The 17,936-nt window shown below is 43.8% G+C and overlaps 1 pseudogene; it reads left to right on the top strand.

Moving 5' to 3' along the window:
• Positions 1,132-1,982, top strand: Gm8365 (predicted gene 8365; annotated as a pseudogene).

Raw genomic sequence — 17,936 nt, 5'->3', positions numbered from 1 at the left:
GGTGCTGAGCTTCCTCCTCTATGTTGCCTGGAGGAACCCAGAGCCCTGAGAAGATCCTAGTGTAATAAAACCCTTCAGCAGGCCGCCTGCACTGCTCCCTGACCTGGTCATCTCTCTCCTCCCTCCCTCTTCATGCAGACACAGCCCTTTGAAGTGACTGACCTTTTGACACTGGGATAAGGGAGGTTTGTTTTGTTTTGTTTTCCCCCTCAAACTGTCCCTTGAGACATCTCCCTTTGCTGAGTTTCTGTATGTCTTCTTCTTCTTCTTCTTCTTCTTCTTCTTCTTCTTCTTCTTCTTCTTCTTCTTCTTCTTCTTCTTCTTCTTCTTCTTCTTCTTCTTCTTCTTCTTCTTCTTCTCCTTCTTTTTCCTGATGGGTTCTTAATCCATGTTCATTTTCTGCTTTTCTCTCTAAGAGAAGAGAAAGAGTGTAGGAAACCAGATATCCTTGATAAAGTCTGACACCAATTTTGTCTATGGTCTTTATAGCGACTCACATCTGTGGTACCTGGATGACCAGTCCTAGGAAGAGAAAAAATGTCTAGCATATGTCTGCATGAGTCAAAACCAGGAGCAGGGAAGCAAACTAATGCTTATTGACATTTATTCTAAGATCCAGACATTCTGTTAGACACTTTTTTTTTTTGGTTTTTCGAGACAGGGTTTCTCTGTGTAGCCCTGGCTGTCCTGGAACTCACTCTGTAGACCAGGCTGGCCTCGAACTCCGAAATCCACCTGCCTCTGCCTCCCGAGTGCTGGGATTAAAGGCATGCGCTGCCACCACTGCCCGGCTTAGACACATCTTATATGTGAATTTTTATGGTTAGACTAAGATAAATATTATCAACATCATTTTACAAATGATGAAATTATATAACAATCCACAACCATTAAGCTAACTGTGGAAGAGGTAAAGCAGAAATCCACCTCCTTCGAGTCCTAGGATAAGACTCTTCTGAGGCAGCAGCTGGTTATTGGATTCAGTGAAACCTGGGAAGGGAATCTCAATGAGGTGTTATCTAGGTAAGGTTGGTTCATAGATTTGTCTGTAAGGGATTGAGTTGATTGTGTTCGTTGATGCAGGAGACCCTAACCTAATAGTGGGTGGTATGTTCCCTGGGTTGGGTTTCAGAAGGGTGGGGCCAAAAGGCTCATCATCTCTGCCGATGCTCCCATGTTTGTGATGGGTGTGAACCACAAGAAGTATAACAATTCACTCAAGATTGTCATCAATGCATCCTGCACCACCAACTGCCTAGCCCCCCTGGCCAAGGTCATCCATGACAACTTTGGCATCATGGAAGGGCTCATGGCCACGGTCTGCCACTCAGAAGACTGTGGATAGCCCCTCTGGAAAGCTGTGGTGTGATGGCCGTGGGGCTGTCCAAAACATCATCCCTGCATCCACTGGTGCTGCCATGACTGTGGGCAAGGTCATCCCAGAGCTGAACGGGAAGCTCACTGGCATGGTCTTCCATGTTTCTACCCCCAATGTATCGGTTGTAGATCTGACATGCCGACTGGAGAAACCTGCCAAGTATGATGATATCAAGAAGGTGGTGAAGCAGGCATCTGAGGGCCCACTAAAGGGCATCCTGGGCTACAGTCAGGACCAGGTTGTCTCCTGCGACTTCAGCAATAACTCCCATTCCTCCATCTTTGATGCTGGGGCTGGCATTGCTCTCAATGACACCTTTGTAAAGCTCATCTCCTGGTATGATGCTGAATACAGCTACAGCATCAGGGTGATGGACCTCATGGCTTACATGGCTTCCAAGGAGTAAGAGGCCCTGGACCACCCCTCCCAGCAAGGACACTGAGAGCAAGAGAGAGGCCCTCAATTGCTGAGGAGTCCCTGTCCCAACTCAGCCCCAACACTGAACATCTCCCTCACAATTTTCATCCCAGACCCCTATAATAATAGGAGGGCCTAGGGAGCTCTCCCCACTCTCTTGAATACCATCAATAAAGTTCACTGCACCGCCCCCCCCCCCCCCACACACACACACAAAAGAGAGAGAAGTGAGGGACTGGAGAGATGGCTCAGCAGTTAAGAGAACTGGCTGCTCTTCCAGAGGACCCCGGGTTCAATTCCCAACACCCATATGGCAGCTCACAACTGTCTATAATTCTAGTTCCAGGGGATCTGACACCCTCACACAGACATACATGCAAGCACCAATGCCCATAAAAAAAGTAGATAAATATGTTTTTAAAAAAAGTAATTTAAAAACAGAGAAAATAAGCTGAGAGTGTGCCTTCCCTTCTCTGTCTGCCTGTGGCTGTGGGCGAGATAACAGCGCACAACCGCTTCAGGCTCCTGGATTATGAACCTAGAATAAACCCTTTCTTCTGGAGTTGCTTTTGTCTGGCTATCTTTTTACAGCAATAGGAAATGAAGAGAGTACCTCAGGGTGATCGCTTTGGGGAAATGCCCCACAGTGATTTGAATGGCACTGGACTTGACTGGGGCCAAGAAGGAATAAAGACAGGGCAGACACACACATGATGGAAAAGCTGGGACTGGATAGGCCATGTGCTCTGATGGAGTCAGACCAGCAGCAGCCTAAACCTCATCTCTTTTATTTTATACTTCTGAATCAAGAAGGTGGGTTGTTGTACACAGCTGAACAAAGAGGCAGGTTTAGCTAATCCCAGCAGGGTGTCTCTGTGGGGAGCAGCCACAGGTTGCAGAAATCCAACATGAGGAAGCTGTGGTTGATAGATTCTGTACATTCTGACTGGGACCAGGGGAAGGTCTTGCCTCTCCCATTGACACTGAGGCTCTGGGGTTTTTGACGTGGCTGAGCCCATGTCAGCAATACATATTCATTCTGGAGTGCATCTGATCTATCCCTGCACAGGGGATTGCTGGTGACCTCTGGGTAAGACCTTCCAGGATAGCAGGATGTCAGGGAACATAATGCTGTAAGAACATACTGAGGATAAGGCCTCAGCTCTGCAGATAGAGCTCTGTTCATGTCAGTGTACCCTGAAGCAGAGAAGCCTCACACCATCTGCACCCCAAAGAGGACTATGTAAACCAGAACCCTGTTTATGTGACTTTCCAGAATCTTGTAGCACTCACTGTTATAGTCCGAGCCTACGGATATTTCTCAGTTAGAAATAAACTTCTAATCAGCAGGAGCTTGGGAAAGATTTTGAGCTAAAGAATCAGAAGCGGAGAAGATGGCCCTGGTCATCTCTCTTGCTGGAGCAACCACTAGGTCATCTTAAATAACAAAAGGGAAAGCGGAGAACCAAATGTTTCCCCTACTTGTGAAGTGGGCAAGTGCTCACTCAGAAACCTCTAGATTGACCCTCATCCTGCCTTCTTCTGAGATGTGTGATTTGGGGCACATGGTAAACTGTGGGAATAAAGATAGTGGAAGCGCGGTGAGTCGGGAATGATGGTAGGCTGTGTTGAAGGCTTGTACCTGCAAGTGCTCAGAGAACTGAGTTTCCTTCTGTCTTTATTATGAACCATCCCCAAGGCTTGGCTACTCAATCCTCCCAGGGAAACAGTTTCCATTTGTACCAAATCAGCTGTTTCTGCTTGCAAGAGATGGTCAGCAGCAAGCCAGCCTTTGACGGCTTTCACGCCCTCAGAGGAGACGGCGGGGAGGGTCATTGGACCCTCCTCTGAGATTCTAGCTGCTCCTTCCTGCTCTTCCCAGCCACTGGTATGCAATTCTAGTCCTACTGCACATGACCTCAGAGTCATGTATGCAGGCTGGAGAAGGTTAATGCAAGAGGGACTCTATCCTTGTGGCTATGGGGCAGATGTCATCTATGCTGGGACTGGCTTTGTGTTCTCTGCAGTCCTGTAAATAGCCCTTCATCCATGCTCTGTGCATAAGAACGATAAACTCACTGGCTCCCCAGGATGAACTTAGATGGAACTGTTTGTGGTTAGAGACATATAAGGAGGATAGGCACGTTAGGTTTCTCTAAGGAAGGAATTCTCACAACACTACTCAGGCCTTCACAATGGCAGCCCAGGCAGTACCTGGAAGTTTGTGAAGTGGACAGAAGTCCAAATGGGCCAGTTTATGCTTAGATAATAGGGTGCTGATACGGCTATGTGTCAGTTAAAACATGGCTAACACTGGGTTCTGGGGAAACCAAAAGTAAACAGTGATATAAAATCATATTGTTTTTCCTGGCAGAATATCACTTTTTTTTCCTAGAGATTTTATATGAATACAGCTTCAAGGTCAGAGGCATAGGTCTTCTCATTTGCCTAATTCGAACTATGTGTGCCAGTCTGTGCATGTGCCTGTGCCCTCCTGTCTGTGGCCAGTTGTCTTAGTTACTGTTCTGTTACTGTGAAGAGACACCATGACTAAGGCAACTCTTATAAAAGAAAGGATTTAATTGGGGGCTTGCTTACAGTTCTAAAGGATTGATCCATGACTGTCATGGTGGGAAGCAGACAGGCATGGTGCTGGAGCAGCAGCTGAGAGCTTTACATCTTCATCCAAAGGCAGCAGACAGAAAGAAAAGGAGACGCTGGGCCTGAAGGGAGCTTTTGAAACTTCAGAGTCCCTTCCCCACCCCCCATAACACACCTCCTTCAACAAGGCCACACCTCCCTCCTAATCCTTCCTAAACAGTTTATCAAACATGCACCCAGACTGACTTGGGAGAAACCATGTAAATTTCAGATTTTGATTCTGTAGGTTTGTATCTGACACTCCTATGGGGGCCTATGGGGGCCATTTTCATTCTAACCACTATACTAGTGTGCTAAGGAATAAAACTTCATATCTGCCTACAACTCTTTAAATTATCTTCAATTCCCTGGGACCCCTGGACCCTCTTCCTTTACTTATTGTGGTGTTTGAACCCCACAGTTTGGCAGAACTGAGGAGTGTCAGTCAGATGCATACCTATAAATTCAAAACTCTGCATTTAACATGGTTTCTCCAAGTCAGTGAAAAGACGAGAGAGAGAGAGAGAGAGAGAGAGAGAGAGAGAGAGAGAGAGAAACAGAGACAGAGACAGACAGAGAATGTGTGTATGCATGCATGTGTGTATGTGTCTTGTGTGTGTGTGGTATGTATTTGTGCGATGTGTGTGGTATATGTGCTGTGTGTGTGCTGTGTATGTGTTTGTGTGATGTGTGTTATGTGTAGTATGTGTGTCTGTGTGTGTGGTGTATATGTGTTTGTGTAATTTGTGTAGTATGTGGTGTGTGTATGTGTGTGTCTATGTCTCTGTGTCTGTATGTGTGGTATGTATGTGTTTGTGTGATGTGTGTGGTATATTTATGTGATGTAAATGTATAATGTGTGTGGTATGTGTGGTATGTGGGTGTGGTGTGGGTGTATGGCATGTGTTTTTGTAGTGTGTGGTATGTGGTGTGTGTGGTATGTGGGTGTGGTGTGGGTGTATGGCATGTGTTTTTCTTGTGTGTGGTATGTGGTGTGTGTGTGTGTGTGTGTGTGTGTGTGTGTGTGTATGCATGCGTGCGCGCGCATGTTCATGCAGTCACATGCTATGAAGAGCAGAGAGCAGCTGCAGGTGCCACTCCTCGGGTACCATCTGTATTGTTTCTTGTTTCTTTGTTTTCATTTACCTTAGAACAGGGCCTCTCACTCTCCTGGAGTTTGCAAAGTAGAATAGGCTATCTATTGAGTCCCAAGGACCTGGCTTAGCCTCTCCAGAATGGACGTGGTGACCATGTACCACCACACTCCTATATGAGTCCAGGCTCTGGGGATCAAATTCTCTGCAAGCACTGTAACAAGGAAGGATCTCCTAAGCCCTCTGTCACCTCCTAATACATATTAGTTTGAAAAGAACTGCTCTGTCATTCTTGACCATAGAAATGAAGCACATTATAAATCATTAATAAAAGCTCACTAAGATCTCTCACAAATGAACTGGGGAGATGGGTTTAAATTCAGTCAAGCCTGAGTACCATGGAATGGGGATATGCACAGTCTTTATCCTTTGCCAGAAATAAAGATTTTGGAGACCGGCCCCAAGATTAGCAAATAGCATGTTGGGGGTCAAGTCGTGTATTATTCATTGCGATAGGCTCTGCAGGTAATTCTTATGAGAGAAGTTTGTGAAAACCAAACTAAGATGTGGCTCTAAATTAGATTTTATATATTCCCAGAAATGCCTCTTTCCAAAAGCCATCTCACCTGGGATACCAGCAAAGCTCTCGGCTATGGAGCGAGACCTCATTTCTCAGCGCATCTTCTCATTTGCTTCATCCTTACAATACATATTCATGACATCCTTACTTGCATACTTAAATTACCATAAAGAGTGTATAAAACTTTAAAAACCCTAAGAATGCTTGACAGCCTAACCTTCATAAAAATCTAGACACTGGAAATCCAATTATCAGGTGAATGGGGAAATTTAAACCGCCAAGTATAATTTAAATTACAAATCCAATATCCCTTAATCAGCAAAACCACGTTCACAGTTTTTAGAACAAAGCAAACCCAACAGTAAACAATTATTTCCAAGATAGAGGAAGGCACTTGATAGTCTGTGGGCACTATGACAGTATCTTAGTGGGCCGGGGGTGAGGCTCACTGATAGACCTTGGTGGAAGCCTAAGTTCCATTTCCAGCATCACACACACACACACACACACACACACACACACAAACACACACACACACACACAAACACACACACACACATATACACTATATACACACTCACATATACACACCATACATACTATATACACTCATACACCACACACACACATCATATACACTATATACACACTTACATATACACACCATAATACTATATACACACATACACCACACACATACACACACACCATATACATTATATATATACTTATACATACTCACCATCTCACCATACACACTATATACTCACATACACCCCCCCCCACACACACCATACACACACACCATATACACTATATATACACTTACACATACTAATCATCTCACTATACACACTATATACACACATACGCATGCATTATATTTGAATATATAGTCATATAACTTCTGATTTTATTGCAAATCCAACTTTGGAAATAACTGCATAAAGACAATTTATTAGCACCTCTAGGATCCTCAATAGTGTATACTGCTGCCTTCTTACTTGAGTATTTGGATACACAGTTGTATGACAATGTAGTTGGTGGGTCTTTGAATCTATATATGTCACCATAATACTCTTTCAACACTGTTTTATCCTCATAATTTTTATAACCAAATTTGTGACAAAGGACCTAAGTAACCACCTACCACTAACTGCTGTGTATTAGACTACACAACTGCACAGGACAACTGTACAGGACAACTGCACAGGACAACTGTACAGGAGAACCTGAGCACCACTGTCCCTCAGCCTGGGACACTCATCTCATCCTGGACCTCTAAGATTTCATTCAAAGCTCATGTCACTTCAGTTCTACGAAAATATACAGTTTCCCAACATGGAATTGTCCGGAGCGTCCTCTGTCCTATATTTTTTAATGACTCCTAATATATACTTATGGGTACTTCATTGGTGAGGGCAATGCCCACATTCCTGTGGGTATGAGGCTACAGCCAGAGCTGTAGAACATCAGTTTCCTTGCCCATCGGCACCACACTCCTCTCAGAGGAGTGTGAGGATCTGGTGGGCCCAAAACAAAGTGCTTGGGAAACCATCCTAAAGCTGGGTGATCAAGCTAAAGCTGACAGAAGTAGTTAGACATGATGTCTACCTTTCCCAAGCATTATGGTGCTGTGCCAAAGATTGCTACACAGAGTTAAAAGGCCACATCCATGAGCATACCTAGCCAGAGAAAGCTCTCTGCTAGTTTGGATACATATAAGGAACCATAAGATTTAACTCCTAAAGCCAGGATTATGTATGCTAGTGTCTGTGTTGGTCGTGGATAATTACAACATCCACGGTGTCCTAACACAAAGCAAATATCCTCTTTTACAGACCTGTTCCGAAACTTAGAAGTCCAAAGTCAGTTTATGTCTCACTGGAATGATGGATTGCTTTTGGCAGCCCCAGCAGGAATCTGGTTCCCTTCTCAGCCTTAGTGGCTCCTGTGTCGCATGGGTTCTGAACTGTTCCTGTGTCTATCCACTCTATCACTCTGGCCCCTGCTTCTCCCATCTGTGGCCTTCCTCTCAGTAAAGCATGACCCACTGCTCTTCCCACATAAGGATATTCAGGAGTATGAACTAATATGCTCGGGAAAATCTTCTCATCCTAAGATTATTAGTAAACTTCTGCAAAGTGTCCGCTAAGGTAGTCCTCATAGGTTCTGATGTTAGTATGAGGTCCCTTTGCAGGTCATTTTTAAGACTACCACATAGATATTTTGTAAAAACAAAAGCTTTGACATTGTTAATTTATTCCCAACATTTATAACAATATTATTATAACATTTTTCTCTTACCCTGTTTGTCTTAGTGTGTGCAAAATACATATTTACAGTATGTAGTAACACAAACATTACAAATCTGGATTGAAGCAATACATTTCAAAATGTTCTGTAGATGGAACTAATGAGAACTAAAAACATACAGGACTATGATATACATTAGGTAGTTGAACACTATTCATAGAGTCAATGAACCCCTCCCCAAAACACACACAGATATGCACACGCACATGAACAGTCACAAGCACATATAAATACAGGACTATTGTCCTTCACAAACAAAAGCAAACTCTTTTCAGGAAAAATTTAAATAATATTGTATTTTTTTATTTGTTGGGATGTGCACATACAGCGGTACACGTATGGCAGTGCACATATGACAGTGCACATGTGACAGTACACATATATAATGCCCATGTGGCAGTGCATATGTGACAATGCACATGAGAGAGTACACATGTGACAGTGCATATGTGGCAGTGAGCATATATAGTGCACATGTGGCAGTGCACATATGACAATGCACATGAGACAGTGCATATGAGACAGTATACATGTGACAGTGCACATGAGACAGTGCAATATGACAGTGTACATATGGCAGTGCACATGTGTGACATTCAGATGACAACTTGCAGGAGCACATTCTCTCCTACATGTGGGTCCTGGAGATCAAACTCAAGCTGTTAAAACATGCCAGCTAGTGTTTTTCCCAGTGAGTTATTTCACTAGCCCTCACAAGATCATACTTGTCTTGGCCAAGGCTGCTGTCACCCTAATGAAACACCATGACCAAAGCAAGTTGGGGAGGAAAGGGTTGATTCAGCTTACACTTCCACATCACTGTTTATGATTAAAGGAAGTCAGAACAGGAATTCACACAGGGAGGGAACCTGGAGGCTGGAGCCAATGCAGAGGCCACGGAGAAGTGCTGCTTACTGTCTTGCTTCCTCTGCCTTGCTCAGCCTGCTTTTTTGTAGAACCCAGCACCACAGCCCAGGGGTGGCCTCACCCACAATAGGCTGGGCCCTGTCACATAAATCACAAACTTAAAACATGCTCTACAAGTTTGTCTACAGCTGAATCTTTTGGAGGCATTTTCGCAATTGGGGTTCGCTCCTCTTTGATGACCCCAGCTTGTGCCAACTTGGCCTAAAACTAGCCAACACAAAACTCTTATGGCCATATTTACCCTATGCATTTTATGCTCAGTAGATTAGATTAAAAACTAGATGTGTGGAGCTAAATTAATCAGATGGTCGTCCATCTCCCCCCTGCCCCCCCGCCCCAGGGACCTTTTACATATGAAAAAGCAGGGAAATTGTCTGCCAAGAGAATGAGAGAAGCGTGTAAAGGAAAGCTGTCTTGTTTCATAGAGGAAAACAGTGGGCAGAGTCAATGGTTGAGAGCTCTTGTTGGTTCTGATTCTCCTTAGCGTCTTTTTTTTGGTTTTTTGTTTTTGTTGTTGTTGTTGTTGTTTTTTGTTTTTGTTTTTCGAGACAGGGTTTCTCTGTGTAGCCTTGGCTGTCCTGGAACTCTGTAAACCAGGCTGTCCTTGAACTCAGAAATCCTCCTGCCTCTGCCTCCCAAGTGCTGGGATTAAAGGCGTGCACCACCACTGCCCGGCTGAGAAACCATGTCTTATGAAACCAAAAATATTGGGGGCTGAAGAGATGGCTCAGCGGTTAAAAGCACTGACTGCTCTTCTAGAGGTCCTGAGTTCAATTCCCAGCAACTATATGGTGGCTCACAACCATCTGTAATGGGATCTGATACCCTCTTCTTGTGTGTCTGAAGACAGCAAAAGTGTACCCATATTATTAAAAGTAAATAAATAAATAAATCTTTAAAAAAAGAAACCAAAAAACAAACAAAAATTTAAATAAATTTAGATTTGCAACGTCTAAAGAAACAGTAGAGAAGCTTTTTGTAAAGTTTACATTTTCACTGTTTGAACAGTAGTGTTTATAAAAGATTTGTTGTTGTTGTTGTCGTCGTCATTGTTTCCTTTTGTTCTTTAAGTAGGTATAAAGCAAAATGAGTACCCAAGCAATCACTGAAACACCAATCTTTATATTTGTTTTTTATTTACTACAATCAAAGTTTTTCCTTTTGGAAATGGAGTAACCTTGGGTTTGTCTTACAAAGAATTATGGGATGACAAGCAAACCTGACCTTTCTGTGTCTGTGCAGCCTCTTCAAGGGCCGGGTTTGGAAACTCTCTCACCTGTTTGGTCCAGTGAAGTTACTGATTTCATACTCTTTTGCTTTGTAGAAGCAAGACTTTCAAGTCATTCAACCTAAAAGTTTCTGATTTGGTCAGAGACTTGCTCTGTTTCGCTCTGCGTGAGAGGAAGCATTGGGTAGTTGCTGCTAAGGAGGCTGATGGGTTTCCTCTCCTGTCCACCTATTGGAAAATACTCTGGATTTGCTTTCCGATCTCAGTTCCAGCTGTGCTGCCTCCATCCCTACCTAGGTCTCTCCTGGTCTTCCCTTTCTCTACTGTACTCCTCCACAGCCCTTCTGAAGGGGAAGCCAGACCAAGGCCCTTACATGCCAATCACTTGCCTGCCTGTCTCATGCACTGTCTTCCCAATGGATTCTTTTTGTGTTTAGTATAAAATCAAAACTCCAGGGCTGGCGAGAAGACTTGGTGGGAAAATGAACGTTCTGCAAGCCTGAGGAGCAGAGTTATTCTCGCTGCTCTGAAGAGTATCAGCTCAGGACTCCCAAGACCAAGTTCTCAGCACAAAGGAGATTCATTTGCTCCGGAGGGACAGAGCGCAGGGGATAAGAGACAAAGACAGGAGATAGGGAATGAGGGAGAAGGGGACGGGAACAAGGGAGAAGGAGGAGGGGTATTTGTCTCAGAGGGGGACTGCCTCTGGATAGAGAGGAGACAGACAAGGCACACAGGAAAATTTTATAAAGGAAAACCCATGTTAGGATGACTGCTTAATTTTAATTGGGCATGGTAACTAGGTGAGTCGAAGGAGGCTTTCAACTGCTGGATTTCAATACTTTGATAGTTGGACCTTGGTAGTCAGCATCAGGAAGAGGAAGTGGCCAAATAGACCTTGGGGGCTGGCTCTAGGAATGTCATCTAAAGCTTTTTATCAAGGCAGAGGGAATGGGGGAGAAGGGCAAGGCCTGCCAGAGCCATGCTCTCCACACTCAAGCTGGCCCGAGTCCCTTCAAGCTCCATGAGAGGTTGGGCTATTGAAAGTTTTGTTCCAGCAGGGAACATGACTCCCTGAGTGAGACAGTTTGCTGTTCAAACATGGAGACCTGAGCGCAGATCTCCAGTGACCAGGTGAAACACCGGGTGTCACTGTGCACGCCCCTTACCTCCATGGGGTGGGGGGTGGGGGGTAGAGGTAATGATACGGAAAATTTATCATGTGTCTCACTGACTGCCAGCCTTGTCAAAAATTGGCAAGCTCTAGGTTTCATGAGAAACCCTGTCTCAAGGGAATGAGGTGGAGTGTGACAGCACAGGACTCCTAACATCCTCTCCTGGACTCCACACCGATGAGTCCACCTGCACATACATCATATATACACATACACAGTCGCACAATACATACTCACACACATATACACTCACAAACATACATACTCATACACATACACACTCATATACACACACACTCACACACATATACACTCACACACATACACACTCACATACACACATACACACTCACATACACATATACACACTCACACACAGTCACACACATATACACTCACATACATACACACTCACACACATACACATTTATTCACACTCACACATACAGTCACACACATACACACAGACATACAGTCACACACATACACACATACAGTCACACACATATACCATACCCACTCATACACATACACATTCATTCACACTCACACACATATACACTCACACACATATACACTCACTCACACACATTCATACACACATATGCCATACACAAGCATACATAGTCATGACACCTAAAACTACATCTGACAGTAGGTGCTCAATAAATAACTATTTATTAATTGAACAAAAGAAAATTTGCCTGAATTTGATGAGACAAAGTGGGTGGCTTTTGCCCTGGATGTGAGTAACAAGCTCAGCTCTGCTGCTGGGTCAGTGCTGGCATGTGGTTCTTACAACCAGCGAGGGAACATGAACCCCACCCATCTCCTCCTCTCTAGCCTCCTTGGTGCAGTTCCTTCCATTTTTGTGTTGCTGGAGAAATTTTTCTATTTTCTATTTTTTTAGTATCCTTGTGTGTATATGATGGCTCCCATAGGGAGGTCAGAGGGACACTCAGAGGGGACTTACATCACTCCTTCTTGTCCCTGGGGCTCAGGAATCAAGTTCCCAGACTTCTTTATTAAACATTTTAATTGCTGAGCCATCTCACTAACCCAAACTTGTTTTATTTTTTAAAAAGGATTTATTTTCACTTATGTTTCTATGTGAGTATGTGCTACATGTATAAGGATATCTGCAGAGACCAGCAGAGGGTGTCAGAGACCTTGGGCCTGGAGTTACAGGCAGTTGTGAGCCACCCAATTGATTATGGGTTCTGGGAACCAAACTCTGGTCCTCTGGAAGAGCAGCAAGCACTCTTATCCACTGAGCCATCCCTTCAGTCCCCTCTCTGTTATATATGTGATTAAAGTGTGTCTTCTGCAATAGCCCAGCTAATAGAACTCATTCAGAGGTTCCAGGGATCTGTGTGCATTAGGTATTGGGGCCTCTCTGCCTCAGAGGTGATAGACTACATTTTTATCTTATTTAATGTATGCTGAGGGAGTGGCTAGGGGGTTGTTTATGCACAGGTGGAGGCTAGAGGTTGATGTCAGACACCTTCCGCAATCACTCTCTACCTTGTAGATTCTCAGGGGCCTTTGAGTCTAAGGATCCTCCTGTCTCCCCATGTCTCCCACTCCTTGAGGCTGGGATAATCACACACACACACACACACACACACACACACACACACACGCACGCACGCACGCACGCACGCACGCGCGCGCGCGCGCATGCACGTATATGTGTATATCATCGTGTAGCCCAAGCTGTCCTTGAATTCTGGGTCTTCCTGCCACTGTCTCCTGAGTGTTGAGATCGTGGCTGTGTGCACCATGCCCAGTCTCTGATCAGATTTCCCAACAAGCTCTTTCGGGTCATGTAGATAGAATTAAAATGGATTAAGACTGGCAGTTAGGTGGCTGCTCCAGGTTTATTATGGTAAAGGACTGGGCCTGAGGGACACTGGAGAGATGCCATCTCCAGGGCTGGTTACTAGTGCTCCAGCCAACTGGACTCAGAGATGACTCAAGCAGAGTGTCATTTGGTGGATAGGGTGTCAGGACAGGTTTGAAAGAACACTGTAGTAACAGACCTCCTATTTACCTAAAGATTTTGCTGCTGAGGCGCTCATAATCTAAAGAATGCTGAAGCAGTTATAGTAATCATTTTAACAAGATATCTCTTTGAGGGACTTCTACCATGTTAAGATAGTACTTAAAAGCAACATTACTAGTATCCACATATGATTTCCAGATTATAAACATTCTGTTCTTTTGTCACACACAGTTGATAAGCCCTATAAAGTCCTTCTTTCTCCTTTCTTGTAAATGATCTTTACAGATGTTCATTTTCTATCTTCTGTTGACAAGGACAGAGAGCTGAGTGCCTGAGAAGTTACTGAAGGGCAGTCCAGATGCTGCAGGAAGAAGACATGGGGCCACGTGACCCTTATCTTTGTATCTATTGATCTTTTAGGGTTGTTCCAGTGTGAATCTAAAATGTGCCCCAACCCTAGTTCATGTGTTGAAGGCGTGATCCCGAGTAAGCTAAGATGGGCCTGGAGTTACAGGGAGGGTGACTGGGTTACAAAGGTTCCCTCCTCCACAATGGATTAATCCTTCTGTGGATGGGATAATAGGGTTAAGTGGGATATTGAGAATTGAGGTCTACTCAGAGATGTGTCTTTGAAGGTATTGCCCTGTTCCTCAATCTTCCGTGCTTTCAGAAAGGCTCCATTTCATGCCCTCTACCATGATGTTTTACGTTATCACAAACCTGAATGAAGGTCCAGATAAACCACTGACTAAAACCGAACCAAAACAAATACTGTCTCCCTAGAGACAAGAATTTGATTAAGACAAAGGACATTGCTGGTAATCCATACAGTAAGTAATCAGCACATATTTAAAGTCAACCGAAAGGCACGGCAAGTCTTTCCAAGTGCCTGATACACAGGTGCCACTTGTCGACACAGGACACATGGATTATAGCAGCCTTCTTTGTTGGTTTGTTTTCAAGACAGTGACCACTGGCTGGGTATCTTGTTTTATTCTTTAACGTTATCCTCACAGTAAGCCAGAGGAGAGGGACTCATTATCCCAATATTCCAGAAAAGGAAGCTTTAGTCTAAGCAAGGTTACACGTGTCTAAATTCTATAATTAGTAAGAAGTACAGACTGAGGAAAGCCAGGGCTGATCGCAAACCCCATACAAGGCCAGTAGAGGAACTTTCAAACTCCTATATATGACTTCAACCTCCTATATGTGACTTTATCTTGGGGACTCATCTTTGACCCACTTGAGTTTGATGGGCACATCCCCACAGCAGTGATGTTATAATGCAATTGCAAACATGACATCAATTTCCCTGCTAGGCTGAAATTCCACACACTGGACAGTCCCCAGGTCCCCTGGGGCTTGTATACAGCAAGTGCTTAGCATTTCTTTGTCCACAGTTGTGTGCACATTCACATGAATGAGTGCCCTTTAACTTCCAAGAACCCCCTAGTCTGCACTCAGTCAAGTGAAGAAATGAAGACAGATTATAGCATTCCTATGCTACATGGACAGCTGCAGGAGAGAAGTAAGTCTTGGAAATTCCATGCTGCTCTGGGAAGTGTGATGGAGTCTCACTGTGTTCTGCTGCCCCTACACACCCAGCACATACATGCCGCATGCACCTGGCCTGTTAGCTACTTGATGGTTTTCATGGTTATTTGGTCCACTGCTCTGGTGTTCCAAGTCACCCCGAATTTACTGAATAATGACCCCAAAGCACAAGGCAAAGATATTTGTAATTGGATGAAAGGGAGAGCTATGAAGTGCTTCCTTTAAGTGAAAAGGGAAGGTTCATCGTATCTATGTATTCATGGAAAAAGACATAGAGGGTATGTGTTACCTCTACAGCTCTACAACAAAATACCCAACAGATGCAAGGAGATAGGAAAGATGCTTCTGCTCACAGTTTCGGAGGGCTCTGCTTTTTGTTTTTGTAAAACTTCCTTTCCAGCTAAAGTTATTAATTACCACTCTGTTATTAATAAAACCCTTCTGTGAAAGTTATTAAATATATGGAATATTTTTCCTTTGTTCTTTTTCCTGATTATGTGGAAATATTTAAATCCTATCCTAATATGGTTCATTAGTAATGCTGTAGATGTACTGTCAGTAACAGTATCAGGGCTTTTAAAAAATGTATCCTTTTATTTTTTTTTTTAAAGATTTATTTATTTATTATATGTAAGTACACTGTGCTGTCTTCAGACACTCCAGAAAAGGGCATCAGATTTTGTTACGGATGGTTGTGAGCCACCATATGATTGCTGGATTTGAACTTAGGACCTTCGGAAGAACAGTCAGTGCTCTTACCCGTTGAGCCATCTCACCAGCCCCCAAATGTTTCCCTTTCTATTTGAGAAAATGCTGTAGATTTAGGAACGTTGTTGGGCTAGATTTCTATCTTCTCCCTTTTCACTCCTCTCTTTAGTAACTTAAACTGATAATGTAAAGCACTGACTATGTGACACTGATCATGTAAAGCCCTGACTGTGTGACCCTGGTAATGTAAAGCACTGACTGTGTGACATGTAAAGTATTATTATATCTGCTGCATCTCATTCTCTCTAGCAGTTCTGGAAAAGGAGCTATGGAGTGCTACAGTTTATTTTCTGCAGGCTATTGCTTGCTTGCTTCTCTTCACCTCCTCCTCCTCTCCCTTCTCCTCCTCCTCCTCTTCCTCCTCCTCTTCTTCCAATAAAAATCTATCTATCTTAGTGAAAATGTGTTTTTCCCCCAATCAGAAACATCATAAGAAGAAAAAAGTCGTTGACACCATGTGGAGAACAATTTGGCAGCATGGGTCATTTGTGCACACAATGACTAACAGAGCATTCCTAGGAGTTCTGCCTCACAAGTTGAGGGTACAGCAGGGCCCCACGACAGGGCAGTCACGATGTGTGAGGCAGCTGGTTGCACTGCAGAGGCTTCCAGGAAACAGAGAAAGATGGGTGCTGGTCTCCAGCTGGCTTCCCCTCTATTTTCTCTGGGCTCCCAGCCTATGGGATGGTACTGTCCTTACTCAGGGCAGTCTTCCCTGCTCTGTGAAAGCTTTCTGGAACCGTCCTCACAGACACACCCAAAGGCATGTTTTCATAATAACTACAAATCCCATCACGCTGACATGAAATATCAACTGACATTCAGCATCATAAAAAGAAAAAAACAAATTTCCTAGCTGAGCCCAGCACTCAGGAAGCAGAAGCAGGCAGAGATCTCTGTGAGTTCGAGGCCAGCCTGGTCCACTGAGCAAATTCCAGGACAGCCAGGACTACAAAGAGCAACCCTTTCTCAAAACACAAAGCAGAACAAAACAAAACAAGGCTTTCTTATCATAGTTATAACCGAGGGACTTCGTGGTTGACATTTAACTGACATCCTTTAGTGGGAACTTTTTTTGGTTTGGGTGAAAACAACCATCTCAAGATAATTATCATTAAAATGCAAGAACAGACTTAAGGTAAAAACTTCTTAAAAGTCAGCAACGTCTTCACCCGTTCTTTATGTATTAAAGTCATAAACAAGTATTCCAGAATTTTTCATTGATTTTTTTCAATAACTGTAAACTAGTCACCACTTCAATGCTTATTTCCTATAAGGTGATATATTTAATATCGATGGAGAAGGACTAATTTTCTGATCCTTTCTTATAATTATCTTAAGCAAAGAGAGAAGCTGTATAGCAGTGCATGATAGGACTCCCTGCCCCCTGAGCCCACACTCTATCTACATGCCCTTCTCTTTCCCACAGTAAACAGTGTCAGAAATGTTCTAAATAAGTGAGAGCACTTTCCAATATTTCACTGTATAACCCTTAAATTTATTGGGAGCTAGTAACTACTGAGAAAGGCACCATCATTGAAGAATATGGCATATGGTAAAAGACTTTTGGAGAAAAGAGGATGTTATGGTTTGTATATTCTTGGCCCAGGGAGTGGCACTATTAGAAGGTGTGGCCCTGAATGAGTAGGTATGTCACTGTAGGGTAGGCTTAAAGACCCTCATCCTAGCTGCCTGAGGACAGTCTGTTCCTGGCTTCCTTTGGATGAAGATGAAGAACTCTCAGCTCTTCCCACACCATGCTTGCCTGGACACTGCCATCATTCCTTCCTTGATGATAATGGACTGAACCTCGGTGCCAGTTCCAATTAAATGTTGTCCTTTATAAGAGTTGCC

Source organism: Mus musculus, chromosome 5 (assembly GCF_000001635.26).
Source record: "Mus musculus strain C57BL/6J chromosome 5, GRCm38.p6 C57BL/6J".
Taxonomy (NCBI): Eukaryota; Metazoa; Chordata; class Mammalia; order Rodentia; family Muridae; genus Mus; species Mus musculus.
Note: the sequence above shows the minus strand (reverse complement) of the source record. Positions and strands in the feature narration are given on the sequence as shown.